Source organism: Argopecten irradians, chromosome 5 (assembly GCF_041381155.1).
Source record: "Argopecten irradians isolate NY chromosome 5, Ai_NY, whole genome shotgun sequence".
In the NCBI taxonomy this organism is placed as follows: Eukaryota; Metazoa; Mollusca; class Bivalvia; order Pectinida; family Pectinidae; genus Argopecten; species Argopecten irradians.
The window spans coordinates 30,184,696-30,199,920 of NC_091138.1; the positions used below are offsets into that span (position 1 = coordinate 30,184,696).

At 33.8% G+C, this 15,225-nt stretch overlaps 1 protein-coding gene across 6 annotated transcripts in view; it reads right to left on the reverse strand.

Moving 5' to 3' along the window:
* The window catches only part of LOC138323494 (zinc finger MIZ domain-containing protein 1-like), a 146,036-nt gene that overhangs the window by 48,689 nt on the left and 82,122 nt on the right, over positions 1-15,225 (reverse strand). The window contains exon 1 of one of the 6 annotated variants that reach the window (XM_069268143.1): positions 2,980-3,186. The exons of the other annotated variants lie outside the window; for them this stretch is intronic. The gene's annotated coding sequence lies outside the window, so the exon portion shown is untranslated. Of the gene's footprint in view, positions 1-2,979; positions 3,187-15,225 lie in introns of those variants that run through there. 6 annotated transcript variants of the gene reach the window in all.

Genomic DNA, 15,225 nt, shown 5'->3' on the forward strand with positions numbered 1-15,225 from the left:
ACGAAGTCATATTGGCACAATGTCATGATATTGATAAAGACAATACAATGACATAAGATAGACAATTGGTGTGATGTTATGTAACCTCATCAAAATAAGCTGGAATCATGAATAACATTAGCAGAAGAAATTGGGTAATGACAGTTTCTGTTTCATTTTTTCCCCAACTAGCACATACATAATCCATTCATTTGGACTTGGTTTTAACTATTGAACTTACTTCTTAGTAGATACTAGAAAGAAAATCTGATCAAATTTGATTAAATAACACAAAATTGATTGATCTCATAATATTTCTTCTATTTACTATATATTAATCAAGTAAGGTAGGGCTGAAGCAATCCGCTATAAAATTATTATAGTGTCGAGTCAGAATGACTTATTTACCCTTATATATGTAATAATAGAAATATATACTATAATTTTTTTTTATTTGTTTATTGTACAACCAACCTTTATTGTAATTCAATATGGTGACATATTGTACACCTACACTATAATATATACAACGTTTATCATCTGTCGTAAGTTTTGTTCATGTGATACAAACCTTAATATGGTGATTAATTTTAACCCGACATCCTGCTGTACTAAAGACATATCAGGTTTTCTACAATCCCCAAGGCATTGTCATACTTATAAATACTGTACATATATAAGCTTGAGTAGATTAAAACAAAAATATTTCCTTAACAGATTCAGCCCACAAGGTTAACCCAGGCATAATGTCAAATTGCACTATTGGGAATTCTGTGTGGGGGCTAAATATTCATTGATTTTTTTAGAGTATAACTTTTTCTTGTTTTCTTTTCAATATCTAAATTCATAATTCATATCCTTGTTTGAGATAAAGTTGATATGTCATGATCTAGCTCAGCTATGAAGGATTGAATTGGGGGCTGCAGTTACTGAATGGTCATATTTTGACAATTATAACAGTTACCATAAGTCCTCTACCTTTGGGTTTCGAGCTTGAATCCCACATAGGGCAGTTAATTGCCAGATCCATACTGACCACAGGTTGGTGTATTTTTTTCAGATTCTCTGGTTTTACACCACCTTCTATATCTGGCTGGTCTTTAAAAATGACTTTGACTGATAATAGAATGTATAAACAAACAATCTGGACAGAACCTAAAAAACATCGCTTGGTCATCTAACTTGCATTGTTTTATGTATTTATTGAGAAATATTACAAATTGATGTGATTTCTTGTTTTATTCGTCGAGAAATATCATTAAATTTTAATGTTACTCTGAAAGATTACCATGCAATGCAATGATCAAACTGATTAGATAGCAAAGTTAAAATATATGTTTAACTCTTTTAATGAGGTCTTCTTAATGATCAACCCTCATTCATGGATTTCAGGGGTCTAAAAGGGCTGAAATCTGGATGTCTTGATTTTCTTGTAAATCCTTTTAGGCCAAGTATCAATGAGAGTTTCAAAAGGCCTGTAGAAACTTTCACTGATACTGGGCCTAAAAGGATTTACAAGAAATTGTATACATTATATAAACAACAAATTACGTTATTTGTTTGTCTTATTTACCAAAATGGTCAGAATTTGATGTATCTGTGTGTATTCATATTTTGTTGCACTACCAGTATTTTGTAAAATCATTGCCGTAATTGAAAATATATTTAGAGTACTGCATTTGATTGTCCATGATTACACTATTATAGTCGCATCAATCATAATTTACAAAGTATTATTAATATTGCTTTAAATTGTAATTGACAGTGAATAGTTTTAACAATTTTAACTGATAAATTTAAGGCCTTCATGTCATTGTACATGCAATTAAAGTAATTTGTATTTATATACATAATATGTGTGTCATTTATACCTGTATAGACTTCTCTTTGGCTTGGTTAGTTTATATAGTGTTATAAGTAATTGTGACAATAAGCAAATGTAAATATACATGGAGATGCTTGGTAGAATAAGTAAATCACTTGTTAAATGAAATGTTTCCACATTCCTTATATAGTTATTAAAGAGAATTATACGGTTGGAATGAAGACTATAATAATGTTTTCAAATAAAGCTATCATCATAAATCATCAAATGTTATATAGGAAATCATTCCAGGTAGTAATTAAAACAGTCATCAAGCTCACTACTGGACCAAATCTAGGATTGACTGCATGACAATAACATGATAACTATATACCAACCAATAGATTACCGGTCCTTCAAAATAAAACAATTCTCTGCCAGTTGAACAATGTTTACTATCACATGATGTTGGCTTTCCTGAATCAATATATAAGATCTCTGAATAACTGCACGTCTCTGTCCATTACAAGAAGTAAACAACCCTGCCCTTCCTTGTTTTTATTTTAGGCAATGGATTAATCTCTCCAGATGTGTTGATTTCAATTACTGGCCTATAAAAATGCATGTATACCTATTTGGTTAAGTCGACAAATTGATGTCCATGCCTCTGGCACCATGTTTACACCTGATCATGGACAGGTAAATGATATATACATGTTCAGTAAGTGACTAATTCTGTACAGTATACCGCTATATTAATATCCATCAGTGTTTGTATATATGTACATATAATTATAAACATGTCAGTTTAATGCGTAAACAAACCGTTCCATTTTCCATTCATGAATTTTACAAACACGTAATACCTTTCAACATTGCACGAGACCAACGAGCAACAACGTGGTTTTGTTTACATCGCTGCGCGTGATGTCTAAAAATAGTAACAAGTTCAATATTTTCCATAAAGTAATATTTTGACTCCAACGTTTAGAAAATCTATAAATAAATAATACAAAATGTTAAGTGATAATCGTACAACGGAGAAATATATTTACAAGACAAAGTCAATTCATAGGTCAATACAGTTACATATCTTGTTGGCCGTCGAAACACAGGCTGACAAAAGGTAGACGGTTGTGAGTTATAAGGTGTAGGAACTTTGTTACAACTGGGACCTCGGAAATCACAATGCTTACCCCACTAAACATCCTGCCATTGTTCTATCTCCAGTCAGACGGGTCATGGCCTTATTGATGATCTCTCTTGTCTTATCTGTTCCTATTTTTCCTCATACAAATTTGATGAAAAGTAAATCTTTGAAAAGATAAACACTATGCACTTCACTGCTCAATGGAGTACAAAGCACTCTACACAATGGTATGGGCCGCTCGGCGATGAATATTCATAATCTAGGCCCTGATTATGGATAACGTACAGTGAAAAGCGTTCTGGTGATCAAGACTTAAAACAGGTGCTCGTTGCAACGTGAGTGAGAGCGTCGGTCTTGACAGGCAGTTAGCAGTGATCGTCCATCGGCTCGACTGTGTTAGCACATGCTTACTTTATCATTTAACTAGCATTGTAATTCTGTAGAAGATGAGCATCAAATAACAGTGGGATAAGATATCTTACACGTATATTTCTTGTAAACAAGGTCGCTTTAGATACACATGTAAATACAAACGCAGCGCTGACTATTATATTTCAATTAGTAGCTCTACATGTGTAGCACAAGGCAATGTTGAGATTATATAATTAGGACAAACAATTAATGTTGTTTGATATGAGCACACACGTTAATAAATTGTAATGACCAGGAAATTTCCATTCTTTAGTTACATCACGTTGGCTTTTAGGCATGATTTTTATGTGGTTATGGACTGGGGAACAATTAGTATTTAACTATTTACATAATTAATATTTCTTCTATGAAGTCTTAACACCCCCTCCACAAAAATAAATAAAATAATTATTTTCTTTTACCAATACGCATATTGCATTATGGCAATATGTTTATTTCGTTTGTGATAGCTATGGTGAAAATGTATGTTAAGTTAATTATAGGTCTAATTAATTAACAGTTATCTGTTAACACTTTCTCATTGGCTGAGCTATCAAAATTGTTTCGACTAAATGATTTAAATAAAATGGCCTATACATTAAATTACAAACGTAAAATGTACATGTAGTGGTTGACAAAACACTTTGTTGAATTGATAAATAAAAAAAGAATTTGTATAGGCTTTGCCTGTTATCTCATCCAATTGTTAATACATTGTACTTTATTTTATTAGTGTATAACCAATGAAATATTTTAAAATAAAGAAATAAATAACAAGAGGCCTTGACGGTCACCTGAGTGCTGCTACAGAAAGAGCATTGCAAAGTTGGTTCAAATCTATTAAATTATTTACAAATTAAAAAAACCCTTTAAAGTTGAACTTTCGTATTAAATTTTTTTTTTTTTTTTTTTTCATTTTGATAGTTAGTGTATTATGTTGCCAAACCTTATGCTTAAAATTCCAATTTCCTTTGCCAAACATTTAACAACAAAACCAAACTGGAAGTCAGTCAGTGTCAGTGATTTTATAAATTTCATTTTTTAATCTATGCAGATTATTTGGTTCCATCAGTGATCTTATAAATTTCACTTCACTCAGAAAAAGACTTTTGAAATTTTAGCCATTTTGACCCATTTTGGCCCCGTCCCTCTGGTCCCTGGGGGTCAGCCATTTCATTGGGATAATTCTGACAACATTTGTCTCATTTCCTTTTACAAATGACCAAATAATGCTCAAAAATGTGTTTTCCCTAAATAAACTATAGTAAACTTAACCCCCTTCTCAAGGGGAAACCTGAGACCCCAGGGTCATATAATTCACAATTTTTGTAAAGGACCTTTAGACCTTTCTATCTATGAAGAGTATTTGATTCCATCACATCTGTGAGTGGAGAAGATGATTTTTGAAATTATAGTCAATTTTACCCCTTTTGGACCTTTCCATAGCCCCCATGGGGGTGGGGACCATATAATTCACAATTTTGATTAGCCTTATGCCTTAGAAGGTTTGTGCAATATTTCATTGAATTTGCTTCAGCGGTTTTTGAGAAGAAGTCAAAAATGTAAATTGTTTGCAGACATACAACGGATGACGCACGACGACAGACAAAAGGCGATTAGAATAGGTCACTTGAGACTTCGTCTCAGGTGACCTAAAAAAAGAGAGCATATAAATTTAGTTTGCATGATGTCCAGATTTCTTTATCAGCCCTGGTTTTTCTCTAAATATCTGACACAGATTAGCTTTGATATTTTTAAGATCTATTTTGTTGAATATTATTTTTTTTCAAATGTTTTATAAATTCCAGTGAATGTGATATCCAATATATCTGTTGCCATTTCATGTAAACATTTCCAAATGAAACTTCTGTCCTATAAAATCATCAATTAACGAGAAAACCTGACAATGTATAGGCATGTAGCTGATGCTTTGGATACTGTCACTTTTATCTTTGCTGTAATATTGATTGACAGAAGAAATGATTACAATATCTGAGAGAAAATAGAGTATTACTGAATTTCCCCCGAGAATAAACACAAATTCAATACATCCTGTATATTATGTGATTATTCCTTAAAATGCCACCTAGGAGGGGCCAATCAGGGAGTGGATGCAGGCCCCTAGGGAGCCACAGCATCGTCCTGGAAGCAAGACTATGATGGGTAGACATAGTTTGTTCCTGGTTATAATTAATTTAATGGAAACTAGGGAAGTGGTGTAGATTTGTAGATGATGTACCACTCTAACTATCAGTTGTTTGTATCAACTGTCTCTCAAAAATATGTATTTCTTCCCGAAGGAGTATCCTCAATATTCCTTCCTCGGAGGGTACTGTAACATGATGTTTTGTCTGCCAATATTTTACAAGTCGTTTGGGTTATTGTGACTCATACATCAAGAGTACACATATTAAATGATACTTCAATTACATGATAATGATTAATACTTTATTTTTATTCATTTTTCTTTATCAAAGCAGTGATTCAAACAAATTCAAGGATTTCTTTTAAATATTTTGAGAAACAGTTTCATGCTTAGATAATGTCATCGGGTACTTTATTTTAAATTTCATTAAAATGGATATTTCCAATTAAAACTTTGAAGATTCACTTGCAAATGTCCTAGGAATTTATTAAAGAAAAGGACAGGTTGTAATTATCATAAATATTTGTATCAAAATGAAATGAATTGTATAGATATTGTGGATGCACTAATGAACTAAAGAAATTGACAAAAACTAACTCTATTATTTTTGTTTTCTGTTTACATCGGTACAGAATGTGGATATTTGACACCATCTTTCTTCATTTTGGGTCTTTCTTCATACCTGCCAAATGTTTGGTCGGCAGACTGGATGGTAATACCATCCAGCTAGCTGGCGTGAAGTGATGAGTTCATTAGTTGTGGTGCCAAATCCTGGAGGAGCCCCCTCCCCCTACCCCCAGTCCCCCACCCCCACCACCCAGAGTTAGTAGCCAACAAACAGTGAGGTGGATAAACTATTCCCACAATATTTGTTTACTTGACAAAGATAATTAAAGAAAACACACTACAACCAAAGTTATAAAAGAAAACACACTACAACCAAAGTTATAACAAGCTACAGATAAAAACGTTCTTATTATTGATACCTGTGTTTACCTGCGACAGGTGTGGCATTTAGTTAAAGACTTAGGTCTGTACATCTTCAGGTGTTTAAGTAATGTGCATACATGAGCTATTTTAATGAAGGTGAGTGATTAAATTTGTGCATATAACTTGGTCAGTTTTCCTAAGGAATAATAATCAACCCACAGTCTTATAACCTGGATGTTTTGATGCAAATGACATTTTCAAACTAAGTTGAAACAAAACAAGACTTATCTACATTTAAATCTCATTGTTTATCACTGATCGAACAAGTCTTTATTTGTCTGCGGGTTCATAGTATTTTAGTAGTCTTAAAGTTAAATGAAACTATCCGTACTTATTCTCCCAGCTAGAACGATTCCAATTTCAACTATCCCAGTCAACCTGCCAACTTTACCAAATTCTATAAACTTCTATAAGAATAATAGCTAACCAAGGTTAAAAGGAATTTCTCCCCTTCTCTCTTCACATTTAATAGCTAGATTTGTGGCTAATTAACTAGACGTGTTTTGATAAATTTTAGCTAAATTCTAATTCTAGATTATCTCCCCCTAGTTTAGAACAAAGACAGATAGACCATGCAACAGTTTGAAAATTTATATATTCCACAGAATTTTAGAAAGTCTATTTTACATCAAATGAAAGACAAAATTAATCGATTCCTCAAGCGAGGACAGTGACATATTCTAGATTGAAAGTAAGGTTAAGTTTTGATTTTTTGAAGTTTTTTTCATAGCATCCTAAACTTCAAAGATGGGAGACAAATTAATAGATTTAGCTACCTAAAGCAAACCTTAGACAGTAAATGGGACACTATACTCCACCGCAGACAGAGCATGAATGATATTACAATAATTGGTGTTTAATCGTGTATGTATGTCTAATTAACACAAAAAAAAAAAAAAAAATAATTCATATTGCCTTTGGTGCATGCGCAATCAGTATTTCATTCCATGTAGGATATAATGACACAGAATTTTTCGGAATGCAATGAATTATTTTTTTTATATTTTTTTATATTTTTAACTTCAAGTAAAATTAGAAGCTCAAACTTTTCAATGGTGGTTGTAACTTTTGTAACTGAAGAAAAATACTAAATCGTTTGCTCCAGTTTTTGTTAGTGAAAAAATACAATTTGTCAGCAGTGGGGCATCTCTAAGAAATAAGAAAAATAAACAATAGTCATTGTAGTTGTATATTTCCTCTTTCATCAAATTCTTGCTTACCTTTTCAACTATTAATCTAATTAATGGAGCATGGTTTAGTGTGGTTACCATTCATCTTATCTGGTTCAGACATGCTAACTAGTGCATAAAGTAAGATGGTGTTAAAACCATATCCAGCGAGCCTAGATAAGGATCCTAGTATTATAGATACTATAGGATTGTAGTTTACCTGTGACAAATATCATTCTCAACATCTCTGCTAGGCGTGGTCTTTTTAAGCTTGTTTGTGGGTCAGTGTATTCTTATGATAAAGCCAAAGTAGATGTAGCTATAACCACCTATTTCTTTTTGTCCAAAACTAGAGAGAGGGCTGAGAGATTTTAAACAGATGTTTAGTGAATTTAGTTGATTTACATATATTAAGTTGAATTAGTTAAATAGCGAAAATATTCCAGCGAGTCATATTTCTTTATTCTTTTACTCCAAGTTTGAAGAAGTGCAGTGTTGCAACTGAACATTTTCTGACTGCTTAACAGTTTGATTCAGTGAGATAGAATTATAAATTTAGACAATGCAGAGGTAAATCATAAGTAATTAATGTATCATATATAAAACTTAGTTTAACTAGGGAAGCTGTATATACATGTAGTCCTGAAATGACATTGCCAGTACTTGTTAAAATTGTTACAAAACAAAACAAAATATACTCAAACATTTCTTGCATAAAACTTTGAAGAGAATGAAATGTAATCTGATTCACTCTGGTATTGCAGAATGTTAATTAAGAAAATATTTAGAATCACATTTCAGATATTCTATTTCTTGATTTGATGTCATACATATGTTGAATAATATATATACCGGTAGTTCAATTTAAGCTGTCACAGCAAACATTTCTATTTTTGACAAATTTACCAGTACTACCGTGTATATGTATTTGGATTCTGAATTAACTTTGATTTTATTGCAAGTTACTTTTTATTTACAGTATGCTCAATTGAGAACATTCAAGGTTTGGGAGATGAGGCAAATTCGGAGTTCCTGGAGAAAACACATCAACCATTAGTCAGTATTAGGTAATTAACCCCACATAAGACCTTGACCTTGTGACCTAGAAGTGACGATGTAGGGCTAGTGAAAAAATGTTAGACACCTTAACAACTCTGCCACTGTAACCCAGAAGTGGGGAGCTAATGTTAGAATATCGGACACCTTAACCACTCTGCCAGTGTAACCCAGAAGTGGGGAGCTAATGTTAGAATGTGGGACACCTTAACCACTCTGCCACTGTGACCCAGAAGTAGTGAGCTAATGATAGAATGTCGGACACCTTAACCACTCTGCCATTATAAACCAGAAGTGGGGAGCTAATGTTAGAATGTGGGACACCTTGACCACTCTGCCAGTGTAACCCAGAAGTGGGGAGCTAATGTTAGAATGTCGGACACCTTAACCACTCTGCCACTGTGACCCAGAAGTAGTGAGCTAATGATAGAATGTCGGACACCTTTACCACTCTGCCATTATAAACCAGAAGTGGGGAGCTAATGTTAGAATGTCAGCCACCTTAACCACCTTGCCACTGTAAACCAGAAGTGGGGGGCTAGTGGTAGAATGTCAGCCACCTTGACTTACTCTTCCACTGTGAACCTTAGGTGGAGGGCTAGTGGTAGTTTTTGCCACCTTGGCTACTCTTCCACTGTGACCCAGAGGTGGATGGCTAGTGGTAGAATGTCACACACCTTAACCACTCTGCTACTGTAAACCACAAGTGGGAAGCTTATGTTAGAATGTCGGACACCTTAACCACTCTGCCATTGTGATCCATTGTTGTATCAAATGAAGTTGAATTGCATGGGTAAAGAATGTAGTATCAGGGTAGGTACATGTAATTAAAATTCCTGATGATATATACCAGGTGTCAAATATTTCTATCCAAGCTGGTTCTAGAATACCAAAATTTGGTGGCTTAATCATGTACAGTGGGGTATGACCTGGGTTAAAATTCTAAAACTTCACTGAGCTATTTTGAGACTATACAATTACAGAAATGGCTGGATAGATGTATAGTTATTAAGATTGCGTGACATAATAATAACATAGTTCAGATAAGATAGGTCTAATTTTAACAGAAAAGCCGCCGATATATATTGGAATTAAGCGGTACAGCGTTGGTCTTTTAGACAGTAACAACTGGCAAACAGAACAGGTATAGACTTAAGATTTTTTTCTGCATTATAATTATGATGGCAGTTATTAGATATGACCCAAATTTGTTATAATTTCAAAAGACTTCCTGTATGTTTTGGTCTACATGTATATAAATGTTGAAGCCCTGACGTTATATCGGAACAGGATATTTAAGTTGAACTGTTTTGTATAGTGATGTCCTGGGGGTGGCCCTGGGGGAGGGGAATTTGGTCTCCCAGGGAGAGTACCTCTGTACTGGCTAAGATAGAACTAAGTGGATAAGATACTAGGTAGGGGATAATCCTCTGCCAAAGGTCGGAGGTCATAAATGGTATTAGTCAAATACAGGTAAAACATCTAGTCATATGTTGCTCACAATACAGACATCATAAATATTACAATAGATTATTGTGTATGTAGGGCAAATGGACCGCATCAGTCACACTTACGTATACACAAAATAGGGTTAACAAACCATTCTGTGAATTTGTCATTAGTACAAATGTTTACTGTTTTGCTATTTAGTCGGTCAAACATGATGTTGACAATTATTTATAAAGATCTCTTTGATCATGCCATGGTTTAATTATGTTGCTAGCTTTTTGTTGGCGTTTTATCAACTCACGTTATCTGAGGTACTGTTGCGATATTATCTTGTAACAATTAGTTGTTAAATCAACATATCATTGTTTGCCATGTTAACAAAAGCTTAAACAGAAAAAATAACCACATTACATAAAATGAATAATTTTTTTTCTTGTTATCCTATTGTATGATATAACTGTGTGTTATGTATATTTTGTTTCATATAAAAGAGGAAATTAAAATTTGGCAACAAATGAATGATGTAAATTGAATTCAATTGAAATTTTTATGAGGTTTTATTTTGTTCTTTATTGATCATATTATTGAATTATACAGTTAAAGATTACTTTAAAGAAAGAAGGATTTAAATTTATCTTTTCTTCATGTTCTGATTTGCAACTATATATATAAAAAAAATTGCAATAACGTGCACATATTATTCAAAGATTTTTTGTTTTATTTTAACAGGGGAGACAACTCATGGCTTGAGGAGATTATTTTGATGAGGCGTGAAATGCAAGTAGTGACACAGCAGATTAGGCGGAGCAGAGATGATATTGGTAATCAGACAACACTCCTTGTGCCAGCTATCACTGCAGGCAATAGCGTTACCAGTAGTTGGCCAGGCACGGGGTCCTATGCTACCGACACTGAAACGCTTTATACCCAATCAATATACAAGCTAATGAAATATTAATCGTTCTGAACAAAATGCTACAAAATTGTTGTTGTTGGTCCCTAATCATAGGCTTCCCTGAAATCAAATGAGCTCAATAGGTTCTCTGCCTGTCAGTCCGATGGTAAGCCTAGCACGCAGGCCAGCCGCTGTGGACTAACTACCAGGGATTCCAACAAAATTAATTGAATCTTATGCACACGAGCATTGTACAGCACTGAATTCACAAAACAGAATAAATCATCCCCAATGCAAACATAATAACAGCATGAAAAAAGTGAATCGCTTTCACTGATGCATGATCTAGATTTTAAATTTCACTATGGCTTTTACCGATAATGGGCAGATAACTCTGCAGGTCTACAGCAGCGTAGGGATACTTACAGCACTGCATTAAGTTCGGAATAAAATATTTATGAATTGGCTTCTGATATAACTGCATCAAATGAAATTACAGAAGGAATGGGTTGGTGGTGGGCTTGTTTGTCTCTCGGGCTGGCGCGGTAATGAGGGGAGCTGGGCGGAAGTGCCGACCAAACACTCAGCTGATTATGACAATGATGGGGTTTTTCAGGATAAAGACCATAAGAGACGATAAACCAATGTTACAGGGCCGAAGCAACTTGAGCATGTATTGATCAGATAATTTGTGCACGTAGAGCAACTAATATCACACAATTACAATGCGAGGAGGTGCAAAACAAAGGAGGGACCGCCAATCAATAATGTATATATAGACATTTGCCTTATTTAGCTAAGGCTAATTGATCAATTCCTATACAAGTATCTGGTGCTATTTAAATGGTACATATGGCAGCGGATGCCTGCCGATACCAATGAGCATGTTTTGTACGTCAGTCATTACTGACCTTGAGGCCAAGGGACGAGAGCCAAGTCAAAGGTGAAAGGCCTTGTTGGTACAGGTCAAATGTCAAAGGTTAACATCACCAAAGGTCAAAGTCCAATTTTCTTGTAGAAATGGATTTCTATTGTCCAGTTGCCTTGTCTATAATACTTTTGATAATTTTGTTAAGACAATTTAATTTAAGACTGAATGTTAGCAGTAGGTGATATCTAGTATATATGTATAATGTTGTTTGTAGATTTCAGTTCTAATGTAGGACGGGGCCAGCCATAAAAACTTGAGCATGGAGAGGGGCCAAGAATTTGCTAACCTCATTTTTAAGTCGCTGGTTTCCTAAAGAGGTCACTGTCAGACGTCAGATTTGTCTGTACTTTTTCACACTTTCTTTTCAACTCAGCATTACAAGTTTGAGTAGGAGGGGAGCTGGGAAGTTTTTTATGTGATTTATGTGTGGAAATGTTGTGAGTGTATTTATTGAAAGGTTACACAACTTCTACATGGTTACTCTGTAGAAAATCCTGAACAGAAGAAAAAATCCCAGACGTCTTCACCAAGATTGGCGTCTTAGAATGGGGAAAAAGTCTAAAGAATTTTTTTAGTGCAAGGTTCGGAAATATTTTCCATAAAAACAACATTGAGAACTGCTTTCAGTAATTGGTTGCAGTTTTATCGTTATAAATCATAAAACATTTTTTTAAACAAATAAAATTTGACAGAATTATCCATTCTGATGGTGTTTTGAGAATGGCTGTATTAGGCTTGCCAACACGGGACTAGTCAGGTGATATTCAAAAGGTGTGCACAGGTAAGCTTTGTTCGCGACGTGTACAGCTCACATATTAGCCTTTTTTGTCCGGCCCAGATGTAGCTGTTCGGTACAGATGTAGTTAATGCAGGGTACATTTTTCAGCAGTCATTGTTTGATATCTGATAGTCCTCTGTCCCAGCGCTACCTGTGAAGGTGAGCGAGCTATTAAACCATTCAAACTCACTCAGGTAAATCCGGATTTTCATCACCAATATGTGTTATACCTTTATTCGCCAAGTAGAAATAAAAGACAAGTAGATATTCTGTACATATAGATATATATATAATACCCTTGACACTCCGCAGACACTTACATTGTAAGCACAAGCAAACAATGTTGAATTTACTGACTTGATGAACACTAACAATTTATCAACAGCAATATTTCAGTATAAAGGACCACAGTTAGCTTCTAGATTTTACAATTAAGTACATCATTTAAGGATATGGTAGGTGATGGTATTATACAGGTTTTTTTTTAATGTATCTGTTTTCTCCAACTTTAGTATAAAGCTGTGAAAAGCTCATTTCCTTTACTTTGAAATTTGAGAAGCATTCGAGGGTTTTGGTTTAAATACTTTGATGAAAATCATTTTTACGACAAACATTTTTTTGCTAGTGATTTTTTTTCTGGATTCCTTCTCTGATAATAAATCTGCAAACCTCTTTTCATTCGTTTCCCTGGCAACCAGAAGCAACCTGTACTAGAACGGAATATTATCTTCCCCAATGCTAGATAGATTTTACAGTAAATTACACTGTATAACGGGCCTGCAGTTATTGTTCCTGTTCATTGCAGAGAAATGCTTCTGTCCAAAAACTTACTCTAGATAACAAAATTGCTATTATAAAATCTCTAATCATTGTATTCCATACTTTATTTAAAAAAATATTTGCTCTGAGAATTTGAATAAATTTTATACAGTTTATGGGAAAAAAAGTTGTTTTACAAGATTTAAAAGTCATACTTAAATTAATTTTTAAAAAAAGGAACAAAGTGTATGTTTTATAAAATTAGGCAATTTAATGAAAGAAGACACGCATTCTTAGTGGACTCAATTTACACTATGCCATCACTAGCTTCCAAGACCAAAGACTTTTGAGCTTTTGAATATACTCTGTCTTATTAAGTATTAAACGACACACACCTTTACCACCGTGCCATTAAGAGCATTTGAGCCCATAGCAAATGTTATTTTTATCAATTGAAATGTGAATCATAAGTGTAACTGCATTATGCAAAAGTTTATTTTCAGGAAGTTTTTCACACTAACTACCTTACATAATATGTAGTTGTAAAATCATGTTAGATTTATTTTTCATGGTTATCAAGTTGGGTCTAAAAATAGAATTGTGCTGGCTCACATGTAGGGAGGTCACGATATGGAATGAAATTACAAAATCAAGCAGATTTTTATAATTGATTAAAACATCTTGCGTCATTGCAATGGAAATAGCCTTACTAAATTATATCAATTGTCTTCAGAAACAGTATCTTTAGATTTTTTTTTCAGCTGGATTTTGTAAAATTGCTCCTCTATTAGGGAAACCAACTAGTAGGTGATAATAAAAGTACAGGTACATCAATAAAATTAATCTATAATGTTAAGTTTCCCCCCCCCCCCGTTAAACCTGAACATGCCTTAATTCTAATGGTAATAAAATATGAAATTTAAGATGGCGTAGTGGTGAATTTAAATGTTACCAACATTCTAGCAGCTTCATTTAACCTCTAGACCACAAGTTCATGGATTAATTACTACAAAGAGCAATTATAATTACTAGGTGCAGACTGCAGGTTGGTGGTTATCTCCAGGAACTCTGGCTTTCCTTCACCGCTGTATCTTGGCATGTCCTATAGTGGAACTACGCTAGCTATATACATGTATATAATAGAATGTATGATTCAAACAAAACAAAAAAATTGTCCTTTTGTCATATCTTCAGTCAAATAAATGGAATTTTAGACGTGAATATAGATCAAGGTGAAACTTTTTATATCACAGTTTATATATCCATATTTCCAATATGTAATTATGAACTACATTTTAACCCCTTAACCTTAACATATATAGGACTGATGATACACATGCATACACCAGTTGGTAATTACTGCAGTATTACCTTGCTAGTGACAATCTTTTGATGTATACCTTTTATGATTTTTATATGCAATCTTCAGATGCTTGGTAAATTTGCCGCTGTGATCATTAAGGATTTTGAGTATCTTGACATAGAAATTTTGCATCATCAAAGATAAAATCTTCCATTTTTGAGAAAAAAAGCAAACTCTCTCAAAATGTGTATTTTGTCATGTGATGACTATAGTAATTTATGAATTTTTGAAGAAAAAAGAGGCTGATTCATTGCTAAAGAGACTTCAACTATTAGTGTTACTGAATATATTATCGCTGCTTAACAGTATGACTAGAGTTCCAGGAGAAAAAAAAAATCCAAAGAC